Source organism: Drosophila tropicalis, unplaced genomic scaffold, assembly GCF_018151085.1.
Source record: "Drosophila tropicalis isolate 14030-0801.00 unplaced genomic scaffold, ASM1815108v1 contig_593, whole genome shotgun sequence".
Taxonomy (NCBI): Eukaryota; Metazoa; Arthropoda; class Insecta; order Diptera; family Drosophilidae; genus Drosophila; species Drosophila tropicalis.
The window spans coordinates 4095880-4104545 of NW_027173070.1; the positions used below are offsets into that span (position 1 = coordinate 4095880).

General features: G+C 38.9%; 1 long non-coding RNA gene across 3 annotated transcripts; it reads left to right on the top strand.

The window, feature by feature from the left end:
- The first annotated feature begins 6136 nt into the window (after positions 1-6136).
- Positions 6137-7396, top strand: LOC137577471 (uncharacterized). Of its 3 annotated transcripts, none has more exons than XR_011032419.1 (4): positions 6137-6583; positions 6655-6902; positions 6956-7053; positions 7127-7396. It is a non-coding gene; the product is annotated as an uncharacterized lncRNA (long non-coding RNA). The 3 variants fall into 3 exon arrangements; XR_011032418.1 differs by having other exon boundaries at positions 6971-7053; XR_011032420.1 differs by having other exon boundaries at positions 6655-7064.
- The last annotated feature ends 1270 nt before the right edge of the window (positions 7397-8666 follow it).

The following is an 8666-nucleotide window of genomic DNA, read 5'->3' on the forward strand; positions in this document are numbered from 1 at the left end:
GATTCGCCAATCAAATACAATTTACCACAGTTATGTAACTTAAAATTTCCGATCCCATTTATAAGTGGGGTTCTCTTGGGTGTAGTCCTTACAGTCAACCTTCACCATGTGGTCAACTAACAGTGTGGTTCCTTCTCTTTGCTTGCTACTTATTATCAGTGCTGCTTCCGAGGTTATTGGCATCATTGGAGGGCGATTTGCTCTTTTAGGACAGTTTCCCTATCATGCTATTTTGCTCGTGAATGATTCTCAATACGCTGGCGGTTCCTTAGTCTCGAAGTTTTTTGTCCTGACCTGCGCCCACTGTATTTCCAAACACGACAAACATGATTTTACGGTTCTTTTGGGCGTCATCGACTTAAAGGACATCAATGGACAAAAGATCCTTCCTAAAAACTTTTTCCCTCACCCGCAGTATAATGCAACTTCGTTTGATTACGATATTGCACTGATTTTCTTAAGCAGAGCAGCTGAAATTAATGAGAATGTGCAAACAATTGGAATGGCTTTTGCCAATGCCACCTTTAGTGTTCACACGGTAGCTCGTGTCAGCGGACATGGTGATATCGATGCACATCATACTCAACAAGATTGTCTAAAATATGCATATCTTCCATTATGGGACCAATATAATTGCTCAACTTTTGATAGCGCAATAACGGACCACGGCATGATTTGCGCAGGAGTTGGCGATGGACGAAACGATCCATGCTATGGAGATTCCGGTGGCGGATTGGTTGCGAATCATATTCTCATTGGCGTATATTTTTTGGGACCTGATATCTGTGGCGTACCAGATTTTCCATCCGTTTACCAAGCTGTGCCTTACCACCGTCAATGGATAGATCAGGTTATGCATTTTCGGTATGTCCGGAAAAAGAAAAACTTTTGGAATAACACCAAAGTTCACAATGTTCGGCACAAGAATTGTAACCATTTTAATTTAACTCATAACCCATAAATCCAGTTTGAAGAATTTATAATTCATAAATAATGTAATTTAAGTTAAAAGTAGGTGAAAAGAATAATAAAGTCAGAATCAACTAGCTATTGCTCATATGGCCGCCTTATTGCCTTAGCAATACCTGATTCTTGTTCGTGCTGGGAATGGCTTCTTGTTCGTTAATGCCGTCATTCGAGGGGAATTCGCTCGTGCAGGACTTTTTGCTTATATGGCTGCCTTGCTAGTAAATGGCGTTCTTCAACGTTGTTTGTCCTTGATCTCAAAGAGCTAAAAAAGCTCAAGTTTTCCAATGCTATGGTCGTATTCCGTTCTTTTGCAAACAATAGACTTTTCAGATAAAACGAAAGAGTAACAAAAAACTTGCAAGAGTATACAAACTTTGAAGCGGTCGAGGTTATTCCCGGCCCTCTGGTTATATTTGCATTAGGTAGGTACTGCAGGGGTTGTATATATCTCAGCCGGGTCGGATCGCTTTATCATAGGGCTCCACACAATTTCCATTTGTCACTATCATTGGCATTTCTCAGTTACTTCGTTATTTTCTCAACTTCTCTCATAAAAGTAAACATTTTTCAGTTTGATATACCCAAACAAACTGTGCCGAATTTCATTAAGATCAGGTGACTTTATCTTATAGCTCCCTTAGAAACGATCGCAACTATTGACGGCATGGCTGTAGTTAGCCCCGGCGTTATGCTTATGCAATATTTTAACCTTCAGATTAATAACACAATGATTATAAATACCATTTGTAGTTATTATTCCACAACTTGTGTTTCCTGGTTACAAATAGTTTAGATTCGCCAATCAAATACAATTTACCACAGTTATGTAACTTAAAATTTCCGATCCCATTTATAAGTGGGGTTCTCTTGGGTGTAGTCCTTACAGTCAACCTTCACCATGTGGTCAACTAACAGTGTGGTTCCTTCTCTTTGCTTGCTACTTATTATCAGTGCTGCTTCCGAGGTTATTGGCATCATTGGCGGGCGATTTGCTCGTTTAGGAATGTTTCCCTATCATGTCTCTTTGCACGTATATGAGGCTTATATGGCTGGCGGTTCTTTGGTGTCGGAGACCTTTGTGCTTACCTGTGCGCACTCCATTATCCACGACATAAACATTTATACGATTCGTATGGGCATTATCGACTTAAAAGATACCAATGGACAAACGATCCTTCCTAAAGAATTCATCCCTCACCCGAGCCATAATAATGAGACGTTTGATTACGATATTGGACTGATTCGCTTAAGCAGTCCAGCTATATTAAATGCGAATGTGCAAATAATTGCTATGGCTCCTAGCGATGCCATCTATCCAAAAGATACCCTTGCATTTGTCGCCGGATACGGTGATATCGATCCATATAGAACTAGACAAGATTGTCTGAAATATGTATATATTCCATTATGGGGTCCAGAACTTTGTAATTCCATGCATTTTAGTGGCATAACGGAGCACGGCATGATTTGCGCAGGAGAAGACGATGGACGAGACAATCCATGCAATGGAGATTCCGGTGGCGGATTGGCTGTGAATAACACACTTATTGGTGTTTTTTTTATGAATTACGAATGTGGCCTACCACATTTTCCAACCGTTTATCAATTTGTGCCTTACCACCGTAAATGGATAGATGAGGTTATGCAATCTCAGTATATCCGGAAAAAGAAAAACTATTGGAATAACACCATGAAAGCTCACAATGTTCGCCACAAAAATTGTAACCATTTTAATACAACCCGCAATCCATAAATGCAGTTTGAAAAATGTACAATTAATAAATAATTTAAGTTATGTTACAAGTAGGTGAAAACAATAATAAATTCAGAATCAATTAGACATACTAATAACAGTTGCATCGTGGATTGTCTGTTGCGGCATATTGTATCGGCTGTCCGTATCTACATCGGTGCCTCATGTTTGTGGGATGTTGTTTCGAAATCTTAAATAAATAAATATCAGTATTTGAAACATCTAAAGTATCACATTAATATGTACGCAGGGTATCTCGATCTTCTTTAAGAGCAAGGGGAAGAATTACAAATTTTTTGTCGGATTTTGATACACACAAATGATTGGTGTGACATATTCGATAAGTTAAGGGGAAAATCAATTTTGAATTACATAAACGTTATGTTACGTTACGTTACATGTGTTTCCCCATAATTATTCGGTATTACGTTTGATTTCGATATTGGATTGATTCGCTTCATGAAACCAGCTACAAAAAATAAGAATGTGCAAGTGATTAATTTAGCTTCTAGCTATGCTGACTATTCAGATGATACGCCATCCAACTGTCCCCGGAAACGGTGATATGGATGATGAAAATGGTCTGAAATAGGCAGTTCTTCCACTATGGAGTCCATACAATTGTTTAAAATTTGATGGCTAAATATTGTAGGATCGGATCACTATATCATAGAGTTCCATAAAATTGCCGTTTGTTGTTTCGTTATTTTCTAAACTTTTCTCATAAAAGTAAACATTTGTCAGGTTGATATACATACCTAGACTAGCTGTGCCGAATTTTATTAAGATCTGTAGATAGCCCCGGCGTTCTGGTTATGCAATTTGTTAACCAATACCATCCTTAATTAGAATCTGTGTTTCCTGGTTAATAAAAAAGTTTAGATTCGCCAATCAACTACAATTTACTACAGTTAGGTAACTTCAAATTCCCGCTCCTATATAAGTAGAGTTGTTTTGGGTGTGCTCCTTACAGTCAACTTCGAAAAATTGTGGTCAAATAACATTGTGGTTCCTTCTCTTTGCCTGCTACTCATTATCTGTGTAGGCGACAAGGATAATGAAGCAGTTGGCATCATTGGCGGGCAATATGCTCACTTAGGAATGTTTGCCTATCATGGTTCTCTGCACTTGGATGGCATTTGGGCTTTGTCTCCATGGCGAACCGAATGATTTGCGCAGGAGATTCGCTTGGATGGCACGGTCCATGCAAAGGAGATTCCGGAGCCGGATTGACTGTGAATCTCATTGCAATCTCTTCCATTGGGAATGGCTTTGGCACACCATATCGTTTGTCCCTTTTTCAATATGTGCCATACCATCGTCAGTGGAGAGATGAAAACATGAATTTTAACAGAGTCCGGCACAAGATTTGTAACCATTTTAATTCACCACATGTCCCATAAATTCAGGTTGGAATTATTATTATATTGGTTTAGTTATTTAATACTACTTTTTTTTACCGGAAATCGGAAATTTAAGGCTTTCGTTGTGCTTACGATTTTAAGGCCATTGTAAAAGCAAAAGTTTTTCAAATCGAGCAGAAGTAAATTTATTCTGAATTTTGTATTATTTTCTCACATTCTGAGCTTTAACTTACGTAAAAATAATTTTCCAAGCAGAATTTATGGGCTTCTCAATTGGTTACACATCGAGTGGCGGACCCCGCATACGAGGGCTGCTATGTATATTTCAGGAATGGCAAATAAGAAAAAACAAATATTTAAATTAAAATGGTTATCCAGTCCTGTAAAACACTTGCCAAACATGGTTTCTAAAATTTTTGAATACTTCTTCGGCGCTTTCCACTTCACTTCACGAATTCACTTCTTTAATTTTTAACTTTAGGAAAATTTGACGCCCATTAGCAACCTCTTGGCATTTTGTAATAATAATGAGAAACGTTGTATGTACATATGTGCTTAAAAATTGTTAGTTTATTAGGGCGTATACATAGTCTTTTAAAATAATATATCAAATTACATAATATTCACTTCCTGGACTTAAAAAAATTCTAATCTGTTTGGGCCCTACTAAAGGTTTTGCAAATTTCAGACCTATGGAGTTAAAATTGTAGTTTAGCAATTTCATTTACTACTTCTTTCCTCATTCCCATATTAAACCATTAGCATAGATAGTTTTCCAATTGGCCGAGTAAGGTGCATACGTATCGACGGACATACTGAACGTGTGAATGATACAATAAATACTTTGATTAATTAAAAATACGATTTGCTACTGCAAAATTTACTTTTACTCGTTAGAAAAGGCCAATTAAATATAAATTAACACAGTTAGGTAACTTAAAATTCGAGCTTCTATAAAAGTGGGGTTCTCTTAGGTGTAGTCCTTACGGTCAACCTTCACCATGTGGTCAACTAACAGTGTGGATCCTCCCCTTTGCCTGCTACTTTGCTCGTTTAGGAATGTTTTCCAAATGCACAACACCGCACTCTAGGCGGGACAGTTTCCCTATCATGTTGTCTTGAAACTGTCTTCTAGTATAGAGATTCGTTCCCCGAAAACAATAGTATTACGTTGATTACAATGTGGAATTCAGAAATATTTTGCACGAAAAATTAATGTCGCTACATATTCATATATCCTACCCGCTAGCCATACTCTAGTCCCTGCCAGCCTTAAGTGTCAAGGCTCTACTCTGGATATCTTCCTCTCAAACTGCTCACGGGTACCAACTCAGGCCACGGTATTAAACCAGTTAAGTTCGGACCACCTGCCTGTTAAGATTGGACTACACACACAGCCGATATTAGAGGAAACCTCAAGATTCAACTATAAGCGAGCTAACTGGACGCTGTATGCCAGCCATATTAGCCACAACCTCCAAACAGACCTGATAGAGACCTTTACTCAACCTCCACAAATAGACTCCATGATCGAGAAATTCACAAGTGTAATCAAAGAGGCTAAAGATCGTTGTATCCCTAAAGTAAGGACCCAATTCAGCACAAGGTCTCTGCCGGCCCACATAAAGCTATTAATTACGCGCAGAAATAGCCTCCGTCGTTATTGGCAAAGCTCCAGGAACATAGCCCACCTAGAGTAGCGTTCAAAGAATTGAACAGCAGTTTAAGCGCAGAAATAGAATCTCCTTCGGAACAAGTCGTGGAACACGTTTTGGAAAGTGGCCAAAATATTTAAAAAAACACCCTCAAATATCCCTACTCTTGTCATTGGAACAGATCAGTGTTCCACTACAGTAGAAAAATGTGAGGCACTCGCTGTGTCATTCTTGGCGAATCATTCGAGCTCCCAGGGCTTAAGTTTTCCTGATACTGAACATGATGTTCAAAACTATGTAGATTTACTAAATACCATAGAGATTAACCCCGGCGTAAGTTACCTTACAAACTGTAGCGCCGTCTCGGTAATTATTAAAAGTCTTAAAATCAGAAAAGCCCCAGGCTTGGATGATATCAACAACCTATGCCTAAAAGCTCTTCCTAGTAGCGGTATTCGTTTCCTGACCGCTATTATAAACGGTAGTTTTTGACTTGGTTATTTTCCACAAGTTTGGAAAACATCTAAAGTTGTCCCAATTAGAAAGACAAATAAACCTCCCGAGTTCCCATCATCATACCAGCCTGTTAGCCTTCTGTCTTCAATCAGCAAAATATTGGAAACGATTATTAAACAAAAAATTTCATCCTTTGTAGATGATGCCGAATTACTCCCCAAGGAGCAGTTCGGTTTCCGTAAGGAACACAGCACAATCCAGCCGCTGGTCCGAATCAAAAAGATTGTTAAGCAGAATTTTAATAGGAAAAACTCTGTTGGAATGGTACTAATGGATATTAAAGCAGCTTTCGATCCCGTTTGGCACAACGGACTCATTTTCAAGATGTCAGTCCTTAATTTTCCTACGGAACTCATCAAAATAGTTCAAAGCTTTCTAAGCAAGCGTTCATTTTTAGTTTACATTGGAAGAGCTCATTCTGCCCCACTAGATATCCCTGCAGGATGCCCCCAAGGGTCCTGTCTTCCCCCACTGCTTTACAACATTTATACTTCTGACTTTCCGAACCTAAACGGCTGCACTGCCTCAACATTTGCCGACGATACTGCAATTATCACCACGGGTCTGTTACCAGCGGAAGTTACTCAAAACTTACAGGAGGCATTTGACACTATCCAATCCTTTTAAACAAGGTGGAAGATTCAGGTTAGTTCCAACAAAACTCAAGCAATATTTTTCTCCAGAAATAGATCGTCCAGGTATCTTCCAAATAGTCCCATAGACCTGAATGGCACCGATATTCCCTGGGAGAAAAAAGTTCGCTACCTTGGAGTCATTTTAGACTCTAAAATAAACTGTAAGGACCATGTAGGGTATACTATAGACAGAATCAATTCCCTTACCAGAATTCTTTATCCCTTTATTAATAGGAACTCCCGTTTATCTATTGAGAACAAGTTATACCTGTTCAGGTCAATATTTACGGAGCCCCAGTGTGGTCGGATGTTGCCAAGTGCCATATTAAAAGGCTGCAAACAGCCCCAAAACAAACTATTAAAAATTATATTCAAACTCCCTTGGCAACATCCCACCTCAGACATTCATAACAAAGCTAAAGTCGAAATGATATGTTAATGAAATTGTATATTTGAAGAATACTCCTTTTATTATAACAAACATATGCAATTAAAAAAAAAAAAAAAAAAAAAAAAAAAAAATGTGGAATTCAGTTGTATTTGATAATAATAATGTCCAAATAATTGGACCACTATCTGTGGTTTTGGTGCCATCAATCAGCTTGGGAGTTATTTGCTAAGATACACAGATCTTTCCCTCTGGGGTCATACTGTTTGCTATTTGCAAGAATATCGTTTCACAACGGACCGCATGATTTGCAGGAGATCTGCTTAGCCTCGCTTTCCAAGGTGTGCTGAGGAAATTCTGGTACCCCTGAATGAATGGCATTGATGAATGTGGCGGTTCCTTAATCTCAGCAACATTTGTCCCTACCGCTGCGCATTGCCTTCGGGGGTTAGATATCAACAACTTTAAGGTTATTGCTGGCATCATCGACTTAAAGGAAGCAAACAATGGACAAGTTTTCGATGCTACTAAATTCATCATTCATCCAAGATTTAACATAGAGAATTTGGATTACGATATTGCATTGATTCGCTTATGTCAACCAGCTATTTTTAATGCGAATGTACAACCGATTGCAATGGCACCTGCCAATGCGAACTATCACGAATATACGGTAGCTATTACCAGCGGGTACGGTGTCATCGATCCGTTTGGAACTACGCAAAGCTGTCTAAAATGGGCACATATTCTCCTATGGGGTCGAAAACATTGCAATCCGTTCTATTTTCGTAATATAACGGACAGCATAATGTGCGCAGGAGATCCGCGTGGACAGGGTCCATGCGGAGGAGATTCCTGTGGCCCATTGACTGTGAATGCTACATTTTTTTGGATATGGCTGTGGCACACCATATTATCCGTCAGTTTTTCAATATTTGCCACACTCTCGTCAGTGGATAGATGAAAATATAAATAAGTGAAATCCTTTTGATGAAATCCTCCGGATGAAGCATACGAACATATAAAGTATATATATATTCGTCTGTCTGCCTGTCATTCTGAGTCGATACGAACACCGCCTAGACCGTTGAAGCTACAGAGCTAACTTTGCATTAGGTAGGTACTGCAGGAGTTGTATATATCTCAGCCGGGTCGGATCGCTTTATCATAGGGCTCCACACAATTTCCATTTGTCACTATCATTGGCATTTCTCAGTTACTTCGTTATTTTCTCAACTTCTCTCATAAAAGTAAACATTTTTCAGTTTGATATACCCAAACAAACTGTGCCGAATTTCATTAAGATCAGGTGACTTTATCTTATAGCTCCCTTAGAAACGATCGCAACTATTGACGGCATGGCTGTAGTTAGCCCCGGCGTTATGC